The sequence below is a fragment of the Alligator mississippiensis genome, chromosome 4 (genome assembly GCF_030867095.1).
Source record: "Alligator mississippiensis isolate rAllMis1 chromosome 4, rAllMis1, whole genome shotgun sequence".
Lineage (NCBI taxonomy): Eukaryota > Metazoa > Chordata > Crocodylia > Alligatoridae > Alligator > Alligator mississippiensis.
Window position 1 is genome coordinate 198,919,559 of NC_081827.1, and position 20,334 is coordinate 198,939,892.

A 20,334-nucleotide genomic window follows, 5' to 3' on the forward strand; every position below is an offset into this window, starting at 1 on the left:
GACTTGCCGTTTAGCATCTGTATTCACCAGTGTCATGACCCAAAGGTCTGATTTTTTGTGTGTGCTTCGGCACTAAGAATTATCCCCGTGGGTTTACAGCTTCATTGCACGGAGGAGTTCTGCTGCGCAGAGAACCCGCGTGCAAAGGAGTGTTCCCGCCACTTTGCAGCTATCTTTGCAGGGTGCATTTCCCTTTGCAACACAGAAATGCACGGTGCAAAGAGTTCCCGCTCGTCGTATGCAAATTCGTGCCCCGCAATTGGCTAGTGCTAAATTATTCACACGTGGCGGCTAGCGATTGGCCTGCTAGCCGTATAAGAGGCTTGAGCAGTTTCCGCCCAAGCCGAAGAGGACTCCGCATCCATCTCATGGGGACTCTGGGTGTACGTGGCAGGGTAATAGAAACCCTGTGTGTTGCTCAGAGGAGTTTGGCGGCCTGATCCACCGCCCACCTCTTCCCGTCTTCGAACGGAGCCTACTATAAGACGTATCGACGAGTTTTATGCGCGTTTGTCCTGGACATCCAGAGTTCTGTCTGTGTGGAGCCTAGCAGACTCCATGTGATTGTTCGTGTTCTGTCTGTGTGGAGCCTAGCAAACTCCACGTGTGTTCGTGTTTTCTGTTGTAACCGCAACTCAAGCAAGTTCTCAGCCTGCACCACGACCATCTCGGTGTAAGTAAACAATCTTAAAATCGACCGTTAAATGACTGTGCCTAATTCTAGCTCGGCGACCTCCCTCTCCGACCCAGCCTGCCCGGGCTGCCAGCCACAGCCCGTGTGCAGAGCGACGAAAAGGGCCCGGGGCCTGACCCGGCCCGCACAACCAGTTCTATCCAAAGTTGAAGAAATATTTACTTATACAGTCCTGTAGCTGTTTTCATATACATTTTGTGAATTACTTCCTGCAGTGACTGAGATGGATTAATTTCTGATTCAGTGGGCTTTAATTTCATATAAGTATCATTGGTTTCCTTTTTATACATTTGAAAATGCAGTGCTGCATAGCTAAGTGGATTTTACATCTAAAAAAACTCCTGACATATTTTAAGCAAAAGGTGAACTGAGTTCTGGTGAAAGGCACTTCAATAACTGTCTTAAAATGAAGTGCTCTCTTTATTTCCTACTGTATACACACAGTGGAAATGAGAACTTTGCAAGGTTGTCTTAGGGACCAGCTATTTTCATGACTATTCAGTTCTTGACATCTCAGCTGAAACTTCTAGTAAAATTGCTGTTTATTGATATTTTTATGGTGGCCATTTGTCCAATGCACTGAGACTGTTGATTAGGTTAATTAAGCCAACAGGTTACTTTTGGTATAGCTGTCACCAGCTTAGTGTTTGAAGCATCAGGGACTAATGTGGGAGGCAGGTGTGGCATTACTGATTTGTGAACTTAAAGTGTAGGGGGTCTTCCTCTTCAAGTGTAGAACAGTGAAAGTCCATGCATGCACCATATGACTAGAAGTGAGAAGTTTCTAGAGGATTTGAACTCTCAGCCTTGATGAAGTCATGACCTACTTTTAAGTTATGGGCATGCACAGTGTATAATGGTAATGCAACTCTTTATTAATGTTGATATGTTAATGAATAAGGCAGTTATGATAATGTTGCTTGTATTGAGTTTAAATAGTTTGAATTGATTGGTCCTTTTAAGTATTGCACAGGTTTGAATTTGATTGGGTATTGTGAAAAGGGTGGTGATTGGACCATTGTGTGTGTGACAGGTGGCATTATTTAGAGGTCTATAAATCCTGTCCGGAGCAGCCAGCAGGGGCTCAGGCTTGCTCTCACTCTGGCTGGATAATCCAGACTCTTGGGGTGCGGGAGTTCGTTGAGTGCTGGTTCCTTGCTGTGACCTGGCCGTTGGGAAGCTACAGTTGGATAAGGTATCACCCTTTCCCTATCTGAGGTGCTGAGTACCTAAGTAGGGAAAAACTAGAAATCCTCAGGGACTGTGAGAGGGTTTCTCCTGTTGGCTTGACCCAGGGTGCTCTTGCTGCCATCTGTGGTTTCTGGGTTGTCTGTGAAGTTGCACAGCAGTTAACCGTGCAGTGACCAAAGCTCATTGTAATGTGTAGTTGATTAGTTGTGTGACATGGGACATTGGGTTTGGGATGTGTCTTGGTTTATTGTCCTGTCAGGTATATTTTATTGTGTTGTGGCTTGGGTATTACGGGACTATTGCATCTGGTAGTCATTGCGTGGGTTTTGTTGTGTAATGCAGCTTATATTGCTCAACCTACCTGTGTTGTAATATGTAGCTACTCTTCCTAACTCTGAGTGGGCTCAGGCAGTACATCAATGCTCAGGTAAATTAGCTTACTTTAATGCCCCAAACCTGACTACCTATGGTTCATAGATGATTAACAACCCCCTGGATTAATTAACTAATTGGTATCCTCACGGGTGGTCCTTCACAAGAACTGCTTTAATAGAGTATCCAGTTAGCATAAAAGTCTTGGGGGTTTCTTAGCATGAGAGTCCTGACCCAAGATAGGACTGCTTTTTAGTTTACCAAAACCTACTGTTTCCGTGTTGCTGCACTGCTGAGTTACTCCCTGTGGTGGAAGTGCAGAGATTAACAGTTGTTGGTGAGCTGATGAATTTTCTCAGGATTTACTGTGTCGCAGGGCACTAAAGTGCCTGCTCCTTTAAGGGCAAAAACTGCCAAGAGAGAAGGCCCTAGCAGCTAGGCAGATCCCCACAGGTGCAGGATGCTGTGGCAGCTGGCTAATGAGGGAATTAGCATGCACCTGCACTCCGTCAGCTGACCGGAAGAAGGCAGGGCCCTGCGCACATATAAACCCCGGGGCGAGGACCAGAGAGGTAGTTCTGTGGCAGCAGTCAGGGGAAGGAGCCTCCAGGGAAGAATTGCTCAGAGGTGCTGTGGCTGCCTGATATGCTGTATATAGGGCTAACAGGGCTCCAGGAGCTCACCAGGTACCCTGGCCTACAAGGCACTTAGTGCTGGGGGGAAGTTTCACTCTTTTAAAGGGACAGAGCACACCCTGAACTCCTTGTATTATGTTATAAGCCAGGGGCTTATATTTTGGCTGCTGCTTATAAACTGGTGGACCAGGACGAGGCTTTTGGGCGAGGAGGAGGCCTCATTGGGGCATACTACAGTGTGGAGACCCCAGCGCCAGAGAGGGTGCAGAGACAGGGGGGTGAGCAGACCCCAGCACCAGTGTGGGGCGCAGAGACAGGGCTGCGGAGAGGCCAGTGGTGACAGGAGGCCGAGCTATAGCAAGGCCTCAGAGAGACAATGTTTAAATTCCATCTGTGAAGCTTGGGGTGTAGTAAAAGTAACTAGGAACAATGGCCACAACTTGATCGAGAGTAGGTTCAGGCTAGACATCAGGAGGCATTACTTCACAGTCAGAGCAGCTAGGATCTGGAACCAACTTCCAAGGGAAGTGGTGCTCGCTCCTACCCTGGATGTCTTCAAAATGAGGCTAGATAATCACCTAGCCGGGGTCATTTGACCCCAGCATTCATTCCTGCCCACGGCAGGGGGTTGGACTTGATGATCTGGTCAGGTCCTTTCTGACCCTACTAACTATGAAACTATAAAGGGGTGGTTTTGGAGCCATGCATCTAGCCCATAAGGCTGAGGGTGCCCCGTGAGGCAACCATTTTGAGCAGGACCCAAAATGGGTCCAAAAACCCACAGGGTTCAGTGGGATCCATCAGGACCATGTCCAAACACAAACTTGATGGCAGCCTCCCTATTTATTATAATTACCAACAAGCTGTGGCAGGTGAGGAAAAGAGTGCCCGTTGGGCAAGATTGGCATGGTCACAGAGCCCTAGGGGCATCACGGCCATCCCTGGGGACCCCACCCTGTGACATACTGGTCACTCTGATGACCATAAGCCTGTATCAGATAGTAACTGTCAGTCATACTAGTCGGTCACACTTTAGATCTGAATTTGAGATTGGGCTTTCCAATAAAACAATGGAATCTTAAATTTGTGTCATGGATTGAACATTACCACCAGTACTTTGAAACTGGGGTTCATCTGTCCTACTGGGCCTAGGACTTAATTTGATAATCTGCCCTTGAAGATTAAGGGATCCAGGTGCCATCTTTACTTCATAGTTTCATAGTTGATAGGGTTGGAAGGGACCTGAGCAGGTCATCAAGTCCGGCCCCCTGCCATGGGCAGGAATGAATGCTGGGGTCAAACGGCCCTGGCTAGGTGTCTATTTAGCCTCCTTTTAAAGACCCCCAGGGTAGGAGCGAGCACCACTTCCCTTGGAAGTTGGTTCCAGATCCTGGCCACCCTGACTGTGAAGTAGTGCCTCCTGATATCTAGCCTGAACCTACTCTCAGTCAACTTATGGCCGTTATTCCTTGTTAACCCCAGTAGTGCTTGGGGGAACAGGGACTCTCCCACTGCCTGCTGGTCTCCCTTGGTCAGTTTATAGATGGCCACCAGATCCCCTCTCAGCCTTCTCTTGTGACTTACCTCACTCTGACTTGTGACAAATGAATTGAAGGAATCTCCAGTAATGGAAGTCTTGTAATGAGACTTACCTATTGCAGAATAAGGAGTTTTTAAAAACTCTTATGGTGTGGCTGTGCTACAAACAAAGAAATAGTTATTCCATGCTACGGGATCCACAGAATCCCAGGCAACATATTTGCTTTATGTAATGGTTTGGTAAATCTATAGTGTCTCTGCTCAGTTGCAGGTCTGAATCTCAGCTGTGTTGAAATTGCTCGCAATTTTATGGACAATAAAATGGTCTCCTTGTGTGGTGGCACAGCAAGATCTTGAGGGAACAAGGGCCTTGTATCTGTACTAGAATTTCAGCCACTGACACTCCTTGAGTTGTTGGAAGAGCTTTCTTCCATGGTCTGTATTTGGATTTTTGTCCTTCCTCATCCATTAGTGAAGGATGGGGAAGTAAGAACAATGGATCCTTACTTAGACGTTGACAATCTGTCCCATTTTGTGCAGACTGCCAGTTGTTTTGAAGGAAACAATAGCAAGAACTTTGTTGAAGGTCATTGCTGGATGCTGCGATAATCTTGTTAATTACTGACCAGTGTCACTTCTTAAAACCTTGGCTAGTGTTGTGAACAAGGGTGGGCTGACACCAATGCTTTCAGTATTTAGAAGCTTATGATCAACTTGATTCTCAGCAATCTGGTATAGAACTGGCTTCGTTACCTTGGTTGATGATATTCTGGCAACAGATGAAGACTACGTGTCCAGGCTGGTATTATTAAATCTATCAATTGCTGGCTAGACCCTGCTATGAGTTGATGGAATCATACCATTGTGTCTTAATTTCCTTGGAGAACTATCAGCAGTTGATTGTGGACAATTGCTTCTCTTCCTGGAGAGGGTACAGTAAGGAGCTGGTCTGTCATTCCTACTGTTCAACAGACATATGGAACCCAGGGGAAGGTAAGTAATAACCTTTTATGTATTCTTTATGGCCTTTGTAACACATTAGGAAAGCAACATGTGCTTTTAATGTATCCTTTGTAACATCTTTGGAATCATCATCCTTGTCCTTTTAAACAAAATCGTATCTTGAAATGTAAGTTCACTTTTAAAATGGTAATAAGAGTCAGAACTATTCTTTTTGCTTTTCCAATCCCAATACACAAATTGCTTGCCATAGGATTTCATTTTAGGCAGTAGTTGTCTCTTTCCCAGTTCACATTTTGAAGGTCTCGGACCTTTTCTAATTAGGTTATATGTACTATGTAGCTCTGAATTTGACAAAACCTGTAGTGAGTATCTTGCAACTGTCAAAGCTCTCTCACATTAGGGCATAACACAACCAAAATAACAGTCTGACAAAAGTAGTATTCCAGCAGGAATGCTGAATGTGTGTAAATATACTCTGTTTTCCTGAGTGCAGTTTTAAGAAAATGTTTAGCATCAAATGTAAGATTATGTCCTAAATCTACTTGTGCAACTAATGGGATTAATTCCGAGTTTCCCAGTCATCCCCCTTAATAGTTTGACCCACAGTCTGGTATCTTTTCAAGGCTATTTGTATTGCTAGTTGCCTGGAATAAATCCTCATATTTTAAAATTGTTTTGGTTCCTTTTGCCTCCTATGAGTGCATTTGACACACTTTTATCCTTATATTGGATGTTCTTTTCCTTGGCTCTATTACAAACTTTATCTTCCAGTTATTTATCCATACATGTAACTTATGTTTCCTTAGGGGGAATTTAGTTCATTACTGTAAGTCTTGATTTTTGTCTGCTTACTCTCTGCGACTGACTTTGCTTTCTGTAGTAATATTGTTTTTTGGGGGTTTTTTTGTTTTTATACCATGTTGGCTTATCTACCTATTTTCAACTTGCATGTTCTGTTTGCTTCCAGGTTGATAGTCTGATCTTCTGTAGCTGCCGTTGCTCCTATAAAGAAATCCTCTGAACTAATGGCGCTGTTATCATTCTCTTGTAAATTAGGTAAAAGACTGATTTATACTACTGTTAAATTCTTCTACATTATTTTTCATCCATTGATTTTAAAGATGTTCTTATGCGTCAGTAGAAAAACTACTTTCATTTAGGAAAAATGAGAAAAGTTTCATAGATTCATAGACGTTAGGGTCGGAAGGGACCTCAATAGATCATCGAGTCCGACCCCCTGCATAGGCAGGAAAGAGTGCTGGGTTCAGATGACCCCAGCTAGATGGTTATCTAACCTCCTCTTGAAGACCCCCAGGGTGGGGAGAGCACCACCTCCCTTGGGAGCCCGTTCCAGACCTTAGCCACTCGAACTGTGAAGAAGTTCTTCCTAATGTCCAGTCTAAATCTGCTCTCTGCTAGCTTGTGGCCATTATTTCTTGTAACCCCCGGGGGCGCCTTGGTGAATAAAACCTCACCAATTCCCTAAAAAACCTCACCAATTCCCTTATTAACTTATTCAAGTTAAATGTGAAAAGTTAAATGTCTTGCCTTACACAGTGAATTAGTAACATAGCTGGGAACATCTAACTTCAGGTCTTGTGTTCTTCATGGGACTTTGGTGCTTTTATAATTATTAATGTCTTAGGCTATTCCTGTGCCCGTTACATCTTTTGACTAGTCATGTCAGCTTTGGAACCTAACTTAAACTAATAAACAGTAGTTAAAACTCACTGTTTCTTGAGTATGAAGGGTATGAAAGCATTTGTGTTAATTTGTCATCTGTATAGCTCACTAACAAGGAATAACTAATATTCTTATAGTTAAAGATTGTGTGTTTTTTTTTTTGTTTTTTTTTTGTTTTTTGTTTTTTTTTAAAGCTACCAGAAGGAATTAGTTACCTAGTTCCCATTTGAAAATCTCAGGCTTAAAACGGGTCTCAGACAAATAAATCTAGAAGCAGTTTTATTTAATGAGAAGTTTACACATTTGTGTGTTCCTAATCTGTTCCATCGCTCAGTCACCTTTGTAAGCACAGCTTGCTCCTAGATCAGTGCCAGTATTTCTAAGTGTTGTTCAGTAAAGGATTGTTTTACTACTGTAGTATTAAGTTCTGCCAGTATTTCATCTATCTTAATGTAGTAAACTTTTGTAGCTGCAGTCATGGCAAAACGTCTTGTCTTGAGTTCCCCTCAAAGTGCCTCACACAAACATTCCTGGAAAATAAACCAACGAATGTTTCAGCCCACATTCTAATGAGTGGACGACCTCCATATCCCTTTGGATAGCTTTGCACTGAGTCATAAGTGTTGTCCAGCCCTGGCTTTCCTAACATTTTCCATTCATTACAAGTTGTTCTACTTTAGTTGCAAAGCACTGATTTTCATGAATTCGTATGTGACAGCATCAGGGTAATTGGTTTAAAATAAATGAACTAATTAAATTAACTGAATCTTTGCTGTGTGCAGTATTCTCTGGGTGGCAGTTATGCTGCTTTTCTTTACTATGAATTTCTGTTGGCAGGCTTAGCATTTCAAACCTGCAACTAGCAAACAGAGCTGAAAACTTCCTGGCTAACGTAGCAAATCACGCACCAGACTATGAAGTATGACCTACGTATGCCACTCAGTTGATCTGTCTCATATTCAGTTTAATTTACTAGCTTGCTCTGATTTTGCCATGGGGAAAAATGAGGATACCATGATATATGGAGCCATTTAATCATAACATTTCTGTTTGTTGCACAGAGAACATACTGTCCACACAAAGAGCAGGGCAGGGTATGAATTGGATCATGTCCCTAGGGCATAAGTTTAGGCTTATAATGAAACGGGTACAGTCTCATAAACCATGGAAAATACACAAGGTAAAAGATAGCAGAATAATAGTTTTTTTATAGTTTATGGTATTTTCATAATTAATCACAAACCATTTGACAAAGCAGGCTAAATTATCACCATTTTAAATATGGGAAAACTGAGAGGTACAGAGATGAAGTAAGGTCCTGAGGTTATTCAGCGGGCCAGTGGTAAAGCAGGGAATAGAACCAGATTTTCTGAATCCTTGCCCTGCTCCAGGTCAGCCTGAAGCAGTATGGGGGGAGGTGGGAGCATTATGTTGCAGTGGCAAAGCTCCCTGAGCCTTGCCCCCATGGCATGACACTCTGCCTTGCTCTGTGTTGCTCCAGGTCAGTCCAGAGTAGTGCAGGGCAAGACAGGGACATTGCTGGTGCATGCTTCAGGAGCAGTGCAGTAGGATGTGGGGAAATTCCACCATGGTGGAAAGGCTTAGGGAACCTCGCTGTTGTGGTACAACAGTCTGCCTCACCCTGTACTGCTCTGTCAGCCCAGGGAAGTGAGACAGGCCGCAGGGGTATTCCTGCTGCATGCCCTGGTTTAAAGCACTCTGTATGCAGCTGTGGATGAGGGAGATCCTCCAATCCAAGCTATATGCACCAGGGCATGTGCAGCTTGGCATGGGGGAGCTCCCTCTTTCTTAGCTGTATGTGCCAGAATAGTCACATGCAGCTGGGGATGAGAGAGCTCTCTCATCCTCACTTGCAAGCACTGATTTAAGGAATGCTCCCCCATTCTCTTTAAACCCAGACACCTTGGTCTAGGGAAGGGGTGGAGGGCAGTGGGCAGCTGCTCTTCCCCTCCTTTCCCAGTCTCTAGGGGAATGCTCCTTGCATGTTCCTGGGTTTAGGTATTTCTGAGGATGGAGAGGGAGCGTTTCCTAACCTGCCCCACCCCCTCTGACTTCTCCTAGTCCCAGGAGGAATCGGAGCTGCTGCTGCTCACCATGGTGAACCTGGTCCTTGGGAAGGCAAGGGGAGCATTTCTCCACTGCTCGACTCCTCCTGGTCTGGGAGGAGAGGAGGGGCAGGGCAGCGTACAGGTGTTTATTCCTGTGTGAGAAACTAGCACAGGCAAGATCTTCTTCTCTAAATGAGGAAGATCTTTCTCCCAAATCAGGTATGTTTCTTGTAGGACACATACCTGATTTAATGAACACTGTACGCTCTTAGTTTCTACTGGGGGAGTGATTTTTCTCCGGGTAGAAAGTGAATGCCTGTACATGTCCTTGTATTAGTTCTGTACTGCATTTGTGGTGATCCCAGGGAGCACCACTCTCAGGCATGCCCTGCCCACTCATCCTACTAGCAGAAACAGAAAACCTGGAAATGAGGCAATGATGCTTCTTAAGGGGTGCATCTGCTGCTGTCTTGAACACCTCTATGTCCAGTGTGCTTGAGAACAGCCCTTGAAGTGTCTTCACAATCTTATTTCCAGATTTGGCATGTGTTATAGCTGCAGATTAGTACGGTGTTATTGAAAGCAGCCCTTTCAGGAACCACCAGGAAGGCAGTATAGACATTTACTTAGAATATTCACAACTAGAGGGATGGTGAGACAAAGAAACAATGATGCTTCAGTTCAGAGGTATTGTAAATGTGCCTTAAATCACTGCACAAATGTAGAAACATAGGCCCTTATAATTTATTTCAAGGAGGGAGGGATGCTCTTGCAATTTTGTTTAGCTGAAAAATCTCTCAAGAGTTGGGTTCCTTACAGGATTTCCAGATCATTCCTCAAGGAATCCATTTCTAAGCACTTGGAGGAGAAGAAGGTGATTAGGAATAGTCAGAATGTTCCTAAGGACAAGTCATGCCTGACCAACCTGATTGTCTTCTACGATGAGATGACTGGCTCTGCAGATGTGGGGAGACTAGTGGATGTGGTATACCTTGATTTTAGCAAGGCTTCTGATATGGTCTCCCACAACACCCTTACAGGGAAGTTAAGGAAGTACAGGCTGGATGAATGGACTGTAGAGTGGACAGAAAACTGGCTGGAGCATTGGGCTTAGAGTAGTAATCAATGGCTGGATGTCTAGTTGGCAGACGGTATCAAGTGGAGTGTCCCAGAGGTTGGTTCTGGGGTCAGTTTTATTCAATATCTTCATCAGTGAGCTGGAAGATGGCATAGAGTGCACCCTCAGCAAGTCTGTAGTTGACACTAAACTGGGGGGAATAGTAGATATGTTGGAGGGTAGGGCTAGGATTCAGTGACCTGGATAAATTCAGGGATTGGGCCAAAGGGAATCTCGTGAGGGTCAACAACGACAAGTGCAAAGTCCTGCACTTAGGACAACAATCCCGTTAACTGGTACAAGCTGGAGCTGACTGGCTGGGCAGCAGCTCTGCTAAAAGGACCTGGGGGTTACAGTGGACAGTAAGCTGAATATGAACCAACGGTGTGCCCTTCTTGCCAAGAAGGCTGACAGCATACTGAGCTCATTGGTAGGAGTATTGCCAGCAGGTCAAGGGAAGTGATTATTTCCTTCCATTCAGGACTGGTGAGGCCACATCTGGAGTACTGTGTTTAGCTTTGGGCCCCCCACTACAGAAAGGATATGGACAAGATGAAGAGAGTCCAAGAGAGGGCAAAAAAATGTTGAGGAGGCTGGAGGACATGGCTTATGAGGAGAGGCTGAGGGAGCTGGGCATATTTAGTCTGCAGAAGGGAAGACTGAGAGGGGATTTAATAGAAGCTTCAACTACCTTAAGGGGGTTTGAAAGAGGATGGAGGTAGGCTGTTTTCAGTTGTGGCAGATGACAGAACAAGGAGCAATGGTTTCAAGATGCAGCAAGGGAAGTTTAGGCTAGATATTAGGAAGAATTTTTTCACTAGGAGTAAAATACTGGAATAGGTTACCCAGAGAGGTGGTGGACTTTTCATCCTTAGAGGATTTTAAGACCTGGCTAGGCAAAGCTTTGGCTAGGATGATTTAGTTGGGGGTACTACTGCTTTGACCTCCTGAGGTCCCTTCCAACCCTAATTTTCTATGATTCTATGGTTGCATAATCTTTGCCAGAAAATTAATTTCAGTTAAATGGAAGGGCAACAAGTTTGATGCTAATTAAAATAATAATTTTTTTTTTTTTACACCCAAGTATAATTTATTACTATACAATATCATTGAGGCTGAAGCTAGCAGATTTCATAAGAAAGACTGGGCTTTTATGAGGATAACATGAGTATCCAGAGTTTTAATAGAACAAATAGAAACATTGTTCTGAGGTTTTTTGTTTGCTTTACCCAACCCCAGAGTTTTGGATAATATCGGGGCATCAAGCAATTTCTCACTTATGGTGATTAGGAAGAAAATTCCTCAAAGTTACTTATTAAACAATGATTTTTCTTGTATTAATTTACATTTAGTTAGATGCGACTGTGTTGCTTTAGTAAACTTGGTAAAACTTCCACACGCAGTACAATGTTTCTCTTCCAAAGATTTTTTGAGACTGTGTGTGCATGTGTGATGGTTTATATCATTGTATAGTTTTATAAGAGAGACCTAATGCATGGTCTAGCTGTTCACTGTATTACTTCCATATACAAACCATATTTGAGCTCAGAGGGCAACTCATAAACCTGGATTAACAGAGGCAAGATTAAAGTAAAATTTGAATTTATATTTATAAATATAGGTCAGCAGCAATGCTGCATCTACTGCAAAGCCCTTGAGAATTTGTAAGAAGAGCAGCCAGTTTGGTCATAAGTAACCAGGAACAGATCCTTATTTCTGTCCATGCCTAAAAAGTTTATTGGAGCAGCCTATGCAATCGTATTTCAGGAAATGAGCTTGAATAAGCTTTGCAATTGTAGTAGATAGGTTGGCAACTCTTTTGCCTGTAAAGAGTAAGACTGAGTCTTGAATGGTTTGATAATTTGAGAAGTTTTATCTGTATCAGCTCACACTTATGGCAGAAAAGCTTGAAGGACTTCAGCAGGATCATAATTATTCTTATTGCCTGGATTTTTTTCACACTGATGGATTTTGTCTGGCCTAGGGCTGGTTCCTCAATCCCGCCCAGCCCAGGAGCAGGGGTTGTATCCAGCTAGTCCTGCTGTCCCTGAGCCTGCAGCAGGGCTGGGATATCACGGCAGCTGGATTTGATTCCTGGCAGCCCCAGGGGCAGCAGCGGCAGCTCCTTCTTGCTGTTGCTGCTGGCAGACCTGGCACCCCAGCCCATCTACCCCACATCCACCAGCAGGGATGGGACCCGTGTGGGCAGGGCAGGCAGTTGGGCAGATGGGGTGGGGCTGCGAGCAGTCAAGGAGTGGTGTTCAGGAGAGGTATGGAATTGCAGGATGGTGTCAGCATGGGGCCAGGGCCAGGGCCAGGGCTGAGACAGAGCTGTGATCCACTCCCCATGAAGTCTCCTGCAGTGGGCACAGGTTCCATAGGCAGGGGTGTGTAGAGAGCAGATCACGGCTCTGTCCTGGCCTCAGCCCTGGCCATAGGCTGTCACTGCCTTGTGATCCTTGCCCCAACCTCAGGTGCAGCTCCCTGCCTGATCGCAGCCTCATCCTGTTCACCTGGCTGTATGCCCCGTCTATGTGGGTCCCAGCTGGTCTTCATGGAGACCCCAAGATCATGGGGCCAGGGCCTGGAGCAGAGCCATGATCCACTCCACACACACACACACACACACACACACACACACACACACACACACACACACACACACACACACACACACACACCTGCCTGCAGAACCCATGCCTGTCTCAGGGGTGTGTGGGCAGCAGATCATGGTTCTGCTCCACATTCAGCTGGGATGGCGCCAGGGCTGGGATCTGGGGAGCAGCATCCAGGGAGTGGGATGAGTGGACAGGAGCTGGGGCTGGGATCACACAGCGGTGACAGTGTAGAGCTGGGGTCCTGTGACCCTAGCCCTGGATTTGCCCATGCATCCCACTCCCAGATGCTGTTCCCCGGCTGCCCGCAACCCTATCCCAGCTGAACATGAAGCAGAGCAACGATCCACTGCCCACATTCCCCCATGATGGGTGCCAGTTCTGCAGGCAGAGGGTATGCGGAACAGATTGTGGCTCTGCCCCAGGCCCTGGTCCTGCACTGTCACCGCCCCGTGATCTCAGGGTCTTCATGGAGACCACTGGCGACCAGCGTGGGCAGTGTGTGTGCCAAGGAGGGTGGGATGAGGCCTCATAGGGAGTTTTGGTGAGCTGTTGCATGATGAGGGGGAGCCTGACCAGGTCCATGACAACTCACCAAAACTCCCTGTGTGGCCTGTGGGCTCAAATAATTGCTCACCCCTATGTTAGGGCCATAATTTGAAAGGTTTTCAGTGCCTAAAATGAGCATAATTGCATAGAACTTGGGCTGCATTTTAGGTATCTAAATACCTTTACATTTGGGACTTCAGATATCCAAGGCCAATTACAGTGAATTCAGTGCTTTCTACTCTTTCCAAGAATTTTACGAGCATAGATATATTTCAGTGATATCTGAAGGATCAGTTGCTGCCATTTTACATGTAAAGCATCTTAGCTAGAGATGATTAACTGACTTCCTCACAGGCGCAGAGGGAGACTGAGTCTATATGAGTATAGAATATGTAAGTTCCTGATTTCTAGTTATCTCTTCAGAGCAAATTTCATTTCACAAAGCTAAAAAATAAAAAAAATATTCAGAGGCATTTAGTAGTGGTCTGATTCTGAGAGTCACTATGTGCCTCTTGACTTCATATGAGAGCCATGGGCTAATTACAGACAGTCAAAAAGCCTGAAGATGAATCAATTTAATCTTTGCAGGTTAGTCTAAGCTGCACAGATTAAATTGAAACAGATATTTACCTTTGATTCAGGAAATGCAGCTACATGCCTGCAGTGGTTCAGAAGAGAAGCTGGGGGCACTCAAGCATGGCTCTTTGGCTGTGTGTTCACTTCCTCTTCCTGCTGCCCCCAGGGTTGCTGGGATTTTCAGTCCAGAATTACAGCACCAGGACTCTAGAGGTTTACTCATCACTTCTTTTTCCTGCTTCCAGGTGCCTCTGGGATTTGTAGTCCACAATTGCAGCCCCCCCAAAATTTGAGTGGGGAAGGGGTGTTTAACCCCCCTCTCTGGCCCCAGAACCCTAGCTGGGCTTGCTCCCCCCACTTCCTTGTCAGCCAGGTAGGGAGCAGAGGGGTGGGCCCAGGGCTGGAAAGCATGCTGGGATGCTGGGAAACTGTGATTTAACTTGAGCCAGAAAGAGGTCTGGGATAGAAGTTCCATAAACCCGTTTGAGCCAAATCAGTTAAGTCTGATACTACATTCAACCAGGTTTATCTTAAACCAGGTTTAGCCATTTTGAAACTGGTTTATATGCATTAAGCTTCTGTTCTGTTACAGGTTTAGACCAGTTTTTGATCACTTAAACTGGTTTATGTCACTTCTGTCCTTATTCATGTCATTTGAGTCCTTTTGGATTCACTTTGCAAAATCAGAATGGATATGGCATTGATGTTCCTATTGGTCATGCTAGACAATGGCCTTTGCTGCAGCATTTCTGTATTTGCTCTTTTGGTCGTATAACAACAGGGAAAAAAAGTTAGCCAGGCTTTGTCAGCTGTAATTTATGTTGTTTTAGCTCCACCATATTCCTTTACAGCAGAGTTGTCCAACTACCCTGTGGCTGGAAGCTACACATGGTGCCAGTACGTGGGGTCCAGGACACCCACCATGCCAGCCATGTGCTGTAGGGAGTACCCCCAGAAATCTCTTTTGTGCCATGTGGGCAGTGCTAAGGCATGTGGCTTGCTATGCCTCTGCTGTGAGGGCTGCATAGGTGGTGCATGGCTGTGATAAAGGTGGCTATAGGGACTCATTGGCCACATGCTGGCCCATCATGAGCTGCCAATTGGACAGCCCTGCTTCATAGAGTTGACACCCTCTCTTTTACTATTTGTATAAAAATAGGTTGCCCTGTCAACATCATTTTTTTAAACTTTTTATAAAATATGCTACCTAGAAAAGAGTTAAAGATTCCAAAAGACAAGAACTGAGTGTTGTAATATAGTAACTTTGTTGGAACTGTATTCTATGTGGTGGCTCTTTTGAAATTTAAATACTTTGCAAAAACATGTACATTTTACCAGAATTTAATTTGGGAAGGAATCTAGAAAAAAAGTTCCAATACTGTTCACATGTCCATTATTCATCCAGCACAAAACATCTTGGTTATTCATTTTGGAAATTATTTTGTTTCAAAGTTTTTATTTTGTATTATATACTACTGTACAAATATAAATTCATTTATATTTTGTCTTTTTATTGAAGTCTTCAAAACAAACATTTTATGGAAGTCTTCCATGGAAAATTAAAGTATTTTCAGTTTTGCTGTAATTTTAGATCAGACCCAGATTTCAAAATCTTGAAATGGTTGTAAAACAGCACTTTTCTCCTTCACTATATAGCTTTAGTTACCAGAATGGCAGGGTTATTTAGAAGTATAAATGTTAACAGACCCCTGTACTGAGAACCATGACTGATATGAATATGTGGACCACAATCCTGCACATCGGTCTCTATGGATGAATGACTGAGGCCTCTGTTGTTTGGGTGATTTTTAGACTTTTAGAGTGATTTAAAAAAAATTTTTTTTTAATGTAGAATATTGAATATTGTACGTAACTTTTTAAAAATGAAAATAGATTTGATAGGCTAGACGAGTCAAAATGACAATGATTATGATGAGATCTGTTTATCTTAGATCCTTTGCTTTGGAGCACAAATTGCATTAAGTAAATAATGAAAATATTTAGCAATTCTAATTTTGTTTTTAAAATGTTTGACACACTATTAAAATAGGTATTGATATTCTATTGATGAGGCCAAGTTACTAATATTTTGCACTGTGTGTTGGCTATAACTGCTTGACTGATTTAACCCATTTATCTATATACAAGCAATTGGCCCACCAAGAATATCAGGGTGGGGGTGGTGGGTAGGGACAGAGGCCTGTGTCCCTTCCCCCGCTTACCTAGGGTCCTGAGGGCCTCCCAGGGTCTGCAGCAGTGGTGATCCAGCCAGGCAGCAGTGGCTTCGGCTGGCCAGGCTCTGGATTTGAGTGGCGTGTGCTGCCCCTGCATGCACTACTCCCCTCTTTTTTACACTGTGCCCCTTTCCCCCTGAGCTAGCCAATCAGAGCACAAATAAAGTGTTATGGACAGACAGACTTGGGCTTCAATAATATTAGAATATTTCCTTCAGTATAAAACTTAAAAAATTTAATCAGCCTAGTAATCAGTGCTGTTCAATGAACTATTCACTTTTTGAATAGTGAGTTTAAGAGATCAATGCTTTGCTATAGTTAGCAATACGTCTTTTACTCTTTTCACTTCCTGTTCACTAAGCTAACAGATCTGGAGCAACAATAAATAGAAGTAGTTCTTGAGAGCAACTTTTTAAACTTCTCTGAACATCAAGAGGGCTTTAACATAAAAAAATATATTTGTATATATATGGTCAGTTACTAATATAGACTTGCCTTACTAAATTCTGACTCTGTCAAAGTAGCACGAAGTAGTCTACTAAAACAGTAGTTGAAGTAGTCCACTAAAACAGTGGACTGATCACTGCCAGTTGAGTAGTCAGCACTTCTTGTTCCAACTGGAAGTGATATAAGCAATATAAGACTGTTAAGACGCCAGCCAACATGTTAAAGGTATGTAACCCACTCTTGAAAATAACGAAGTGAAGCCTTACGTACCTCAGCTGGAGGCTCATTGTGGTGAGACAAGTCCTTTATATAGCATTTGTGTATAGTACTTATATACCAGTAGTTTAGACTCGGACTCTGTTCCTGATTTTTATCTCCTGTGAAAAAGAAACCCTTGTCAATAGGGACAAATTGAAGTAGCTAGGTCTGATCTATATTTGCATTGGAGAACCTTTAAACTAGTTTTAGTGCTAATAATAATTGTCTGCCTCTAAAAATTATGAGTTCATCCTTAATCAATTCTTAAAAATATTTTTACCTTTGTGTAGAATGCTGCATTTGAGAGAGAGTGCGACTGTATACATTTAAAAATATTTGGATGTGTGTTTTACTTAATTTTTTTATTGAAGTATTTTTTATTATTTGTTTTTTATGAGACTCTTTGTGCATGTACCAGTATAACGTTGGCCATAGCATCTGCCAAATATGGCAGAAGTATTTATATCAGCCTAACAAAACCCCCAACATCTTTTCCCTTTAAGAAAGAAAACAGCAAGCAAAGCAAACATGCCCTCACCCCCAAAAAATCTGCAGAAGCAATGCCTTGATAGTTCTGCAGAGTTTACAGTCTTTTGTGTGATCCCCTCCATGCCCTTTCTTTGTCTTCTGGGGCTGAAATGGTCAATACACATTTTGTGGCATTGTTGCCTGGAAACCTGTAGAGAGGTGGGTGTTGTGACCAGTGGCAAGATACTATAACTGAAAATAGTTATAACATAGTTATATGTTTGGGTGATGGGTTCAGTCTGTAATTATGCTGAATGAACCAAAGTTACTGGAAATGGGCAGCTTTCCAGGTCCCTTGTTTTTGGAGCTTTGAGGATTATTTTACAAAGTAGTACTGCTGGTTTAGGGGAAATGCTGACTATGTTCTTGGAACTTTCTTTGCAAATTTCGATATAGATTGATTCTAGTTGTCCTATTCATATAGTTTGATATAATCTTTTTTGATATAATCTTTTTTTCCTTTTTCATGTGTGGACCCCAAACACTGCCATATATCACTGAACAATGGGACTTATATCTATTCATGTGTGTAGAGGGTATTTCTTCCTCAGTCTGGACTATTGTTAGATCCAGCAAGACTCCTATTGTAGGAGAGTAATCCAATTTGAATAATAATAGTAATAATAATATGAGTATTCAGTTTGCCTTAAGTGACAGGTTGTTGGTAACAATGGAGTCAAGGTATGTAAATTTACTTATAACTTCCAATACATTTTCACCTATTGTGATCGTTGGTGGTGAATCAGTGTTCTGGCCCATAACATTGGTTGTCTCAATGCTGATTGTAAGACCAAAATCTTGACAGGCATGAACAAAGTGATTGAAGTTTTGAAGGTCTCTCTCTGTGTGGGCTATCACTGCAGCATCATTAACAAACAGTAGCTCACAAATATCTATATTGGCAAAGCATCAGGTATCACACGCATACTGAGCGAATGAGTATGGAACAACAGCAAACTGACTGTTAAGATGAAGGTCAAAGTATATTATGCTTGCATCATCAACTCTCTTTTGTACAGCAGTGAATCCTGGACCACACACTCTACTCAAGAAAAGTGCTTCATCAGTTTCCACTTATGCTGCCTTTACCACATTCTAGGAATTTCCTGGTGGGACAAAGTTGGATGGAAGCATGGCAACGTTCTGAGCATCCATTCTCTTCTCAGTTGGCATCGACTGTGGTGGCTTGGTCATATGTAGAGAATGGACAATGACTGTATACCCCAGGATCTCTTGTATGGAGACCTCTTTACAGGAAATAGACTACACGAGTTTCTGCTTCAAAAAGAGAGAGATAAAGGAAATGAATATTGAGCCAAACAACCGGGAGAAAATTGCTGAGTATTGAACTGTTAGGAGACAATCTATTAAGTGTGGAATGAAAGTTTTTGAGGAAAGAAGAGCCCAACATGCAGAGAAAAGAAGAACTCGTAGGAAGAATCCCTCACCATATTCAGGACTGGTAGGTATGAACTTCAAATATGATGTGTAGAAAGGGCTATTAATCAAGAACTGGGGTCTATAGCCACAGTTGCAGATGTTCAACAAGCTGATATCTCATTTGGCACAAATCTGTTTTCTCACAAGAATGACAGATGCCTATTCTAATAATAATATGAAGAAGGGAAAGAGAAGAACAATTTTCTTAGATTCATAGATTGTAAGACCAGAAGGGACCATGGAAGATCATTGGGTCCAGCCCCCTGCACCAAGCAGGAAAGATAACTGGAGGTCAGGTGACCCCAGTTAAGGTGACTGTCTAGTCTCCTCCTTGAAGATTTCCAAGGTAGGCGATTGCACCACCTCCAGAGAGAGCTTATTTCATAGTCTGGACACCCTGACTGTGAAGAAGTTTCTCCTAATGTTGAGCCTGAATCGGTCTTCAAGGATTTTGTGGCCATTACTTCTAGTTTTCCCCTTGGATGCCCTGATGAACAGTTGCTCACTGAGCCCTTGATGCACTCCCCTAGTGTAGCGGTAAGCAGTTACCAGGTCCCCTCTCAGCTTTCTTTTCTTCAGGCTGAAGAGTCCCAGATCCCTCAGCTTCTCCTTGTATGTCTTGCTGTGTAAGACTCTGGTCATCTGGGTGACTCTTCTTTGGACTCTCAACCTTGTCTATGTCCTTTTTAAAGTGTGGTGCCCAGATCTGGATGCAGTACTCTATCTGCAGTTTCACCAGTGCTGAGTAGAGCAGAGGAATCTCCTCCTTGGATTTGCTGGAGATGCATCGATTGATGCATGCCAGAATATTATTTGCCCTACTGGCTACGTCATCAGGCTACCAGCTCATATTCCTACTGTGGTCTATTATTACTCCCCAGGTCCCTTTCATTCGTGGTGCTAGTCAGTTTGGTGCCACCAAGCCTGTAGGTGTGTTGGGGGTTGCTTGTTCTGAGGTGGAGTGCTTTACATTTCTCAATGTTGAAATGCATCAGATTCTGATCTGCCCAACTTGCTAGTCTGTCTAGGTCCACCTGTATCTGTAGCCTATCTTTAAGCATGACCATGCTTCCTCATAATTTGGTGTCATCCACAAACTTGGCCAGTGAGCTATTCACCCCCATCTCCAAATTGTTAATAAATATGTTGAAAGGTACTGGACCAAGGACTGACCTCTGTGGGACAGTGCTGCCCACTTATTCATAGATTCATAGATGTTAGGGTCGGAAGGGACCTCAATAGATCATCGAGTCCGACCCCCTGCATAGGCAGGACAGAGTGCTGGGTCTAGATGACCCCAGCTAGATGGTTATCTAACCTCCTATTGAAGACCCCCAGGGTAGGGGAGAGCACCACCTCTCTTGGGAGCCCGTTCCAGACCTTGGCCACTCGAACTGTGAAGAAGTTCTTCCTAATGTCTAGTC

At 43.6% G+C, this 20,334-nt stretch overlaps 1 long non-coding RNA gene across 1 annotated transcript in view; it reads left to right on the forward strand.

Annotated features, from left to right (window-relative positions):
- The window catches only part of LOC132250384 (uncharacterized), a 228,995-nt gene that overhangs the window by 129,063 nt on the left and 79,598 nt on the right, over positions 1-20,334 (forward strand). Inside the window, exons 4-5 of the long non-coding RNA XR_009462082.1 lie at positions 6,362-6,450; positions 18,490-18,932. This is a non-coding gene — a long non-coding RNA (uncharacterized LOC132250384). The remainder of the gene's footprint in view (positions 1-6,361; positions 6,451-18,489; positions 18,933-20,334) is intronic.